Source organism: Lissotriton helveticus, chromosome 9 (assembly GCF_964261635.1).
Source record: "Lissotriton helveticus chromosome 9, aLisHel1.1, whole genome shotgun sequence".
Lineage (NCBI taxonomy): Eukaryota > Metazoa > Chordata > Amphibia > Caudata > Salamandridae > Lissotriton > Lissotriton helveticus.
In genome coordinates, this window is record NC_136070.1 from 342,068,942 (window position 1) to 342,078,595 (window position 9,654).

The following is a 9,654-nucleotide window of genomic DNA, read 5'->3' on the forward strand; positions in this document are numbered from 1 at the left end:
GTACGCACCGTACCTCATATACACTGGGTGTACGCACCGTACCCCATGTACGCTGGGTGTACGCACCGTACCGCATGTACGCTGGGTGTACGGTGCGTACACCCAGCGTACATGGGGTACGGTGCGTACACCCAGCGTACATGGGGTACGGTGCGTACCCCTGCGATCATGGGGTACGGTGCGTACCCCTGCAATCATGCGGTACGGTGCGTACCCCTGCGATCATGGGGTACGGTGCGTACCCCTGCGATCATGGGGGGTATGCAACGCAATTGCAGTTTAGATGCCTGTTTTCAGCTGGAACTCCAGAAATTTGAAAATAGATTCAGAAACAAAGGGTATTCACCTCAGGTTCAAAAGGTCCAACGTACTGATTTGCTTTTTAAATCGTAAAGCTAAAAAAACGAGGACTAGGACCGGGAACAAAAAACTTGCTTTTCTTACACCATACAGTGCACTTAGTACTGATTTATACAAAGCTATGTCCAAACACTAGCATATCCTGCAGATGGATGGCACTTTGAAGAAATTGATTACCACCAAGCCCAATATTGTACATAGTAGGGACAGAACTATTCGACAAACTCATCTATTCGAATACATGGCTGCCAAAACTGGCCTATGGGTTTTATTAATGTGGACACTGTAATATGTGCTGTTTTGCATAGAAAAGGTTCTTGAATACACATACAATACACGCAAGACATACAGAATTACTAGGTTCATCAATTGCAACAGGAAATTTGTTGTATATTACATCATCCGTCTGTGTGGTCTTATATATGTGGGGAGCTCAATATGACAGCTTTAGGAACGTATCCAGGAACATGTGCGGGCCGTTAAAAACAACGTAGACTATCCTTTTGCTGCACATTACAACAGTGCACATGGCCTTAATGAAAATCTTTCAATTGGTTTTCACGGTTTAGACACACTAGGTCCTAGGTATAGAAGTGGCAATAAAACCATGCTTCCTAGACAGCTGGAAAGTCGTTGGGTAATACAATTGAGAGCATGGGACATGGGCCTCAATATGGATGAATTTCTGTATTATTCGCCTGTCTATACATGATTCCGATGTCCTACATTGAAGGGGAGTCATAGACTACCACCTTTTTGCAGTTGGATGGTGATACAGGTACCATACCCTTAGATATATGATCTTTGTTTTTAGTAGTTGAATATACGGAGAATTGTGTCTATTTTTTATGCTTGGTTTATACTAGAGGTGTGTTTTTTACATAAATATGTCCCGTTCTGATGAATGAGTATTAGAGTCCCCGGGTCATGATGCACAATAGTGAGCTTGTACAGTGTTAAGATACAACATGGGTCACCTCCGTGAAGACGCAGCTATCCTTTCCCTCGACGCAATACTTGCCTTCGATTCTATCGAATGGTCCTACCTCTCCGAAGTCCTCCTTCGTTTTGGCTTTGGCCCCAGATTTATACGGTGGGTTCGATTACGCTACACCGATCTCTGGGGACAGGTCTATGTTAACGGACATACGTCTAGGCGTTTCCCCCTTCATAGGGGTACAAGACAAGGATGTCCGCTGTCCCCCCTGTTATTCACCCTCACTCTGGAGCCCCTGGCCCACTGGATCAGGACCGATAATTCCATTTGGGGCCTCCGATGGAATGCTGACACAGTCGATAAGATTTCGCTGTATGCAGACGACATCCTGGTGTATCTTTCCTCCCCTAAATCCTCCCTTAACAGCCTGCTACACGTGATTACTAACTTTGGCAAATACTCGGGCTTCTCCATTAATTGGTCGAAATCAGTACTATATGTTCTTCATGGTCCACCTCCACCCCTCCCGCATGGCTACTCAGTCGAAATTGCCCAAGACGGTTTTAAATATCTGGGGATTTTTGTTACCCCGGATCCCCACCTGTTTCATGACCGCAACCTTAAAGGCCCACTACAGAAACTCCACACAGACGTCTCCCATTGGAGATCGCTTCCCCTTTCACTACCCGGCAGAGCTGCCCTATTTAAAATGCTTGCACTCCCTCGGTTCCTCTATGCCCTACAAAATTGTCCGTTCCCCGTACCAGACTCCTACTTTAACTTAATCGAAGGTGACCTCCGCCTCCTTTTGTGGGATGGCGGCTCCCCCCGCATTGCCCTCATCTCTCTCACGCAAGGTTGGTATGACGGGGGTATCGCCCTCCCGAACATCCGCCTCTATTATTGGGCAACCCAATTGGTCGCCACCAACTCGTGGATCTACGGCACACCCACAAACCCTGCCTTCCATTTGGAGAAATACCAGACAAGCCGTGGCGGATACCTCGAAGCTCTCTATGGCAAACACTCCCGTACTCGTTATATTGGTCCAATGTCCCACACACTGTCGATATGGCGCCGCGCAAACAAGAGACTCGGGTGGGCCGACACCCTCACATTGTCCACCCCACTTTGGACCTCGTAAAGGCTAGGCACCCTCTGTCACTGTAGTGGCTTCGATAAGTGGGACACAATAGGCATATCCACTATTGGCGACATACTCCACAAGGGCAAACTATTGACATTCACAGAACTCCAAAACACATACAATCTGGCGAATTCCGAGACCTTCCGATACCTTCAAATTAAACACGCCATACTCACCAACATTCCAGATCTCGCCTCCCTCCCACAGTCCTCGCCCCTCGAGGACAGACTCTTGTCCGAACCCCTTCAAGCTAAAGCGATCTCTTACACATACCGCAAATTGTGCAACATGCCAAACTCTTTCCATCTCCTGCGGGATAAATGGCAGACTGACGTTGGTAATATGGAGGATGAAGAATGGCAGTCCGCATTGATGTCCCCGCGCGAATCAGCCATCAATCATAGGTTTCGGATGATACAGTTAAAAATATTACACAGGACATACATGTCAGGCCTCCTCTTAGCTAAAATCGGCCGACGCCCATCTGACCTGTGCCTCCGTCATTGCGGCTCACCGGGCACTTTCTTTCATATCCTGTGGGAATTCCCAGCAGTCCAAGACTTTTGGAACCGCGCTGTCCTGAAAATGACTGATGCCCTAGGGAAACCGGTCCCTCTGACTCCCAAATGCGCGCTCCTTAGTATATGGGACCCCACAGACCTCACAGCGATAGAACAGCGCTGGGCGGACCTGAGCTTCCTCCTCGTAAAGCGTGAGATAGCTATGCAATGGGGTTCGCCACACAAACCGCTCCTGATTAGATTCGAACCAGCACTATTGTATGGACTACCTATGTGTGCCTCAGTACTTTTGTATGTCAATTGTGACAGCAGTAGTCTCACTTTACTATCCAAGGCTCCCTTTCCCAGTTTGCATTCTTATTACCACTTGTACATTTGGGTTAAACTTGTATGGATGGGGCTACCAACCCGTCCGGAGACTGACAGTAACATCCACTATGGAACTGCCCCCAGCATTCTAACAATAACACATGCACAAATATACCCACAAGGCATCAAAAATACAACAGATATGCCACTGAGTGCCAGCTCAGGGGAATACTGGTGCAATGGTCCATTCTATCCTGGAGAGGGGGTAATGCCGGCTTTGCTTGAGAGCTGGGACCGCCTCAGTAAACCTGCTTTGGACACTTGCTATTGTTGCAGCTCTCTTTTGGGTGACTGGACAGTGTACCCTTGATAAACACGTGATCAGAGTATGGAGGTGTATGTGCGTGTATCCCTTCTGATCCACGAGGGATATACGCACCATAAGCTATTTTCACATCATGTTGCATGTTAAATCTTACCAAGCAGCCGGTCTTGGAACTTCCTGAGAGCCAAGGGCCAAGTTCAGCAAAGCAGGGGGAGTTGGCATGCTTCTTCTTTAGGAACACAATCTTTCTCTTGCCTGCAACCCACCCACCAGGTGTATACACTGTTTAGGGTTACTTCTCCACACTGAGCTGAGGTTAAGAAGTTAACATGCCACTGCCCTACAACTGTCCCATCCCTCGCAAGTGCCTATCTCAACCATTGCATACACCAGCACAGCATTGTCAGAACCTATTTGATGCTTAAAGTACTGCCTGGGGACAACTCCTGTCCACAATGGAGTAACTGAAAGAAACATGGGGCAACTACAATAAATTAACAAGCATTGGCATAGCCAATTGGTCTGGCATTAGTTGCAACCTTTTGGCTTTACCAGAGCTTATTTTGTTTTGTAATGGTTTTTGGCAACCTTTATTACAAAAAAAACATTACAAAATGGCTACACACATGTACACACACATGCACGCGCCTTGACAATCATCCTTAAATAATTTTTTGAAATCATACAAAGACGGCGCACGCGTTGGTGACTATCTTTGAATGTTTTTTACTTTTGGAAAATCATTAAAAGCTATGATGCCTATTTGTACACATGCGAAGACATAGGAAGCCATTGCAGAGTGTTTTTTATTAAAATGAAAAACATTAACAAATTACCAACTGACCACACACATTAATTAATAAGCAGCTCACCTTAGAATATTTTCATGAAAATAAACATCAAAAGATGTGCAACGACGCATTCAAACGAATGCACACATGGCCATTTTAGATTTTTTAAAATTATTATTATTATGTATATGATGCCTAGATGACAAAAAACAAACAGCCTAGGAGCAGTGTTAGAGGAGCTGCTCAACCTTCGCCAATTCCAAATAAAAACAAGCACTGAATAAATGTAATATTTTAAATACAAAAAAAATAGTAACAGTAGTTCCTGGCACTGAAGTTTTTGCACAGATGTGAACCTGGTGCAGGAGAAAAATGCTGACACTCACACTGAAGTAAGCCAATGGCTGAAGTGAACTGACCATTGCCCCATCCATTCTGATTACTATCGTGGGGGGCGGGGGGGGGGGGGGGGGGGGTTGGAGAAGAAAAATGTGACTGGTACAACAAACTGATAAAATGAAGGTTTCCGGCAGAAAGCTCTTATAAGTAAATGTATTATTTCAATTCAAAAGATATTGGTAATGCACGGCTTTAAAGTAGGTTAAAGTATAATTGCAGGATGTAGGAAACGATAAAAGTGAGAGATAAGAACACATTAATCCTTTGGACAAAAATGTAATGAAATAAAAAAAAATGAAAATGTAAGCAAAACATTGGCCAATCCAATATGTCTGGATTTCTTGTGCAGGCACACAGACACATGCAGGCACTTAAACATATACATGCCGGCTGGCATGAAAGAATTAATAAAGTGGTACAAAAGGGGGTGGTGATGGACGGAGCATCTGAACCAATCAAACACTCACACCCAGTCAACAGATCTGGGTTTAATCCCTCACCGTTCTTTAGCCCACTCTGCCACCCCAGTTCAGATGTCTGAACTGGGGTGGCAGAGTGGGCTAAAGAACGGTGATGGATTAAACCCAGATCTGTTGACTGGGTGTGAGTGTTTGATTGGTTCAGATGCTCCGTCCATCACCACCCCCTTTTGTACCACTTTGTTCGCCATAAGTTGGCAGGGTATGCTCAGACGTGAGTCCCTTGCTCACTTTGCCACTGGATTCAAGCAAGCCGGGCTGAAGACGGCTGAAATGCCAGAAACCGATCCTCGGAAGCTTGTTTCCGGTACAGGGAAGGCATGGCTTGGCAGTTCGGGCTGGACTGTTCTCATGAGGCACAGGGTCAGACTGATTTGCATATGGCCATGTCTGAACTGGGGTGGCAGAGTGGGCTAAAGAACGGTGATGAATTAAACCCAGATCTGTTGACTGGGTGTGAGTGTTTGATTGGTTCAGATGCTCCGTCCATCACCACCCCCTTTTGTACCACTTTGTTCGAACATAAGTTGGCAGGGTATGCTCAGACGTGAGTCCCTTGCTCACTTTGCCACTGGATTCAAGCAAGCCGGGCTGAAGACGGCTGAAATGCCAGAAACCGGTCCTCGGAAGCTTGTTTCCGGTCCAGGGAAGGCATGGCTTGGCAGTTCGGGCTGGACTGTTCCCATGAGGCACAGGGTCAGACTGATTTGCATATGGCCATGTCTGAACTGGGGTGGCAGGGTGGGCTAAAGAACGGTGATGGATTAAACCTAGATCTGTTGACTGGGTGCGAGTGTTTGATTGGTTCAGATGCTCCGTCCATCACCACACCTTTTGTACCACTATGAAAGAATTAATAGGCACATGCATGCACACTAGCACAGCCACACATGCTTACCAACATGCACACAGATCTACACATAGAAGGTAACCAGCCAGGCAGGCGGAATGACACTAAGGTGCCTTCAAGGAAACACTACCTCTCTTGGTCCTACGCGTGATGCTACTCGTTCATCTTTGCTTGTACACTAGATCAAAACAGCCTACAGTCAAGTCTTAAACTTCTTGTAAGTACATAGCCACATTTACCGGTGGTATCCGGACACTGGTTATCAAAGCCACGGACCTCAAAAAGGCATTGCAGCCGATCCCCCCTTGCTTGCCTTCTGGCATCCATGGAAATGTTAGTGTTACCCTGGTCTCAGGGATCACGAAGGCAACAGCAGGAACAGAAACCGATCAATGATCGAAGAGGCCTGCTTACTTTTTTTAGTTCCCACTCATCACCATCAAAATGGAGGCTTATTGATGGTCTAAGGGTAGGACATTGGTTCAGAATTGTGATGTCATCAGAAGTCAAAGGGTTGGTGATGTCACTTGTGCTAAGGCTGTAATTTGGTGACAAAACATTGGAGACCATACCTTTATCAGTCCGCAATTGTGACAAATGGAAACTGTAGCATACACAGTTTTTTTTATTAGAATGACACTGTGGTTTGGTAACTGCTGAATGAAATCATTTCTAATGCACAAGTTACTTATCTTCGGTAACGATATATGTGTAAAAAACATTAGTAGTAATAGATTCCTTACCTTAGAATTACCCCCAGGCGTCAGACTGGATCCGGAACGTTTTTTCCTCTGCAGTACCCCTGCGAGTCGGTAGGCGTCGTCGTCCGGCTCAGTGTGCGTCGTTGGCATTGGGATGACGTCGCCGGAGCTACTTAGACACGCCCACGTGCGCTGGCGTAATTCTGTACACGACTTTCCACGCCAGGAACGCAGAGCCGAGCAAGAAATTGACCACTGGTGCCATGAAACTAGGGCCCTGAAAGGGATGACCTTAACCCTAGAAATCAGTTTGCAGAACGGGGAGGATGGGTAGGGTGGTAAGGAATCTATCACTACTAATATTTCTTACGGATATATATTTACTGAAGGAAAGTAACTTGTGCATCTGAAAGAAACATGTAGTGATAGATTCCTTACCTTAGAATAGATATCCCAGCAATACCAACCCTGGTGGTGGGTCTGCGAACCAAGATCACACCAGAAAGTCCTGGAGAACAGAACGGCCAAAGAAGCTGTCTCTCAGACTTGGCTGTCCAGGCAGCAGTGCTTGGTAAACGTGTGCAGCGATGCCTACGTAGCTGCTGACAGATGTCATGCAAGGGAACTCCCCGTCCCAGAGCAGTAGTGGCTGCCGTCGCCCTGGTAGAGTGGGCCCGCAACCCCACCGGAGGCTCCTTTTTAGCCAAGGAGTAACAAGCCTTTATACACAGAACAACCTACTGAGAGATGGTCCGCTTGTGCACAGCCTGACCTTTCTTGGCGCCCACGTAGCCAACAAAGAGCTGGTCATTCACCTGGAACTGTTGTGTGCGGTCCAGATAGAAAGAGAGCGCACGTTTTGGGTCCAGACGGTGGAGCCTCTCTTCCTCTTTTGAGGGATGCGGAAAGAAGGTGGGCAAAGTGATGGTCTGCCCGTTGTGAAAGGCAGTGACAACCTTTGGCAGAAACGAAGGATGAGTCCTTAGAACAACTTTGTCCGGATGGACAGAGAGAAAAGGAGGCTTCGAAGAAAGAGCCTGGAGCTCACTCACTCTTCTGGCAGAGGTGGTGGCAACCAGGAAAGCAGTCTTTAGAGTGAGGAGACGAAGAAGGCAATTGTGAAGTGGCTCAAAGGGAGCACACATCAGAAAAGTAAGAACTAGATTTAAGTCCCACTGAGGCATCACGAAAGGAACAGGAGGAAACGTGTGTGATGCCTTTCAAGAATCTATTTACAACAGGGGACTTGAAAAGGGAAGGCTGATCTGGAAGCCTTAAAAAGGCGGAAATGGCTGAGAGATAGCTCTTGATAGTGCCCAGAGCAGAGCCCTGCTGGGCCAAAGAGAGAAGAAAAAGAAGAACCTCTGAAAGAGGGGCAGAAAGGGGATCCACCGCCTTTGCTGTGCACCATGCCACAAACATATTCCACCTGCAGGCGTATACCGGCTTAGTGGAGGGACACCTGGCTGCCAAGATAACATTACAGACTTCGGGAGGCAGGTCGAAAGACGTCAACTGCCGCCGCTCAATCTCCACGCAAGAAGGTGGAGACTGGACAGGTTCGGGTGGAAGACCGTCCCCTGCTGCTGCGACAGAAGATCCTCCCGAAGAGGCAGACAGATCGGGGGATCGATGCTCATACTGAGTAGCTCGGGATACCATACTCTTCGAGCCCTGTCCGGAGCCACAAGGATGACTTGGGCCCAAGTCGTGCCTGATCTTCTTCAACACTCTGGGCAGAAGTGGTATAGGCGGGAAGGCGTACAACAGACCGCAACTCCACTCGCGACAAAAAGCGTCGCCGAGCGAGTGCCGCCTTGGAAATTCCAACGCACAGAACTGATGACATTGTGCATTCTCTTCGGTGGCGAATAGATCTAACCAAGGCTCTCCCCATTGCTGAAAGAAACCTTGCGCCACGTCAGAGTTCAGACGCCATTTGTGATCCATCATGCAAAGGCGGCTGAGTTCGTCTGCCCTGGCGTTAAAAGAATCTGCCAGGCGTTGAACCACCAGGGACATGCCCTGATGTTTCAGCCAAGCCTCTTGGCAAACGGTCCACGACCCCTCCCCGCCCTGTTTGTTGCAGTATCACATGGCGGAGGTATAGTCGGTGAACACCTACACTACTCTCCCCATGACAGAGGGAAGGAATGCCTTCGGTGCAAGTCGGATCGCCCGAAGCTCCAGCTCCAGAATCTCCGCCTGCCCCATGTGGCCGCCCCATCCCAGAAGGGACGCGTCCATCACAACTGTATGTTCCAGTTGGGGAAGGGAGAGGGATCTGCCATTGATCCAATCGCGATTCGTGAGCCACCACTGCAACTGTTGTGCAGTGCCCTCCAAGATCTGGATGTGATCGAACAGCTTGCCCTGATGCTGTGCCCACTGGAACTTCAGGTCCCACTGCAGAGCCCACATATGCTATCTGGCATGATCCACCAGCAGGATGCAAGAGGCCATCAGACCCAGTAGTCAAAGGGTCATCCTGACCGAAACCTGGGACAGAGGCTGAAAGATCGGAATCATAGCCTGAATGTCTTGGGCTCGCTGCTCGGGAGGATAAACCCGAAACTGCGCCAAGTCCAGAACCGATCCGATAAAAAGGAGCTTCTGTGAGGAAATCAAGTGCAACTTCTGCACGTTGATGGAGAACCCCAGCAAATGCAGGAGGTCGGCCACAGTCTGGAGGTGGGAGACAACTGCCTGGGGCGAGCCCGCCTTCAACAGCCAGTCGTCGAGATAGGGGAAGACTGAAACCCCTGATCTGCGCAGATGAGCGGCGACCACCGCCATCACTTTCGTGAACATCCGAGGGACGCTGGTAAGGCCAAA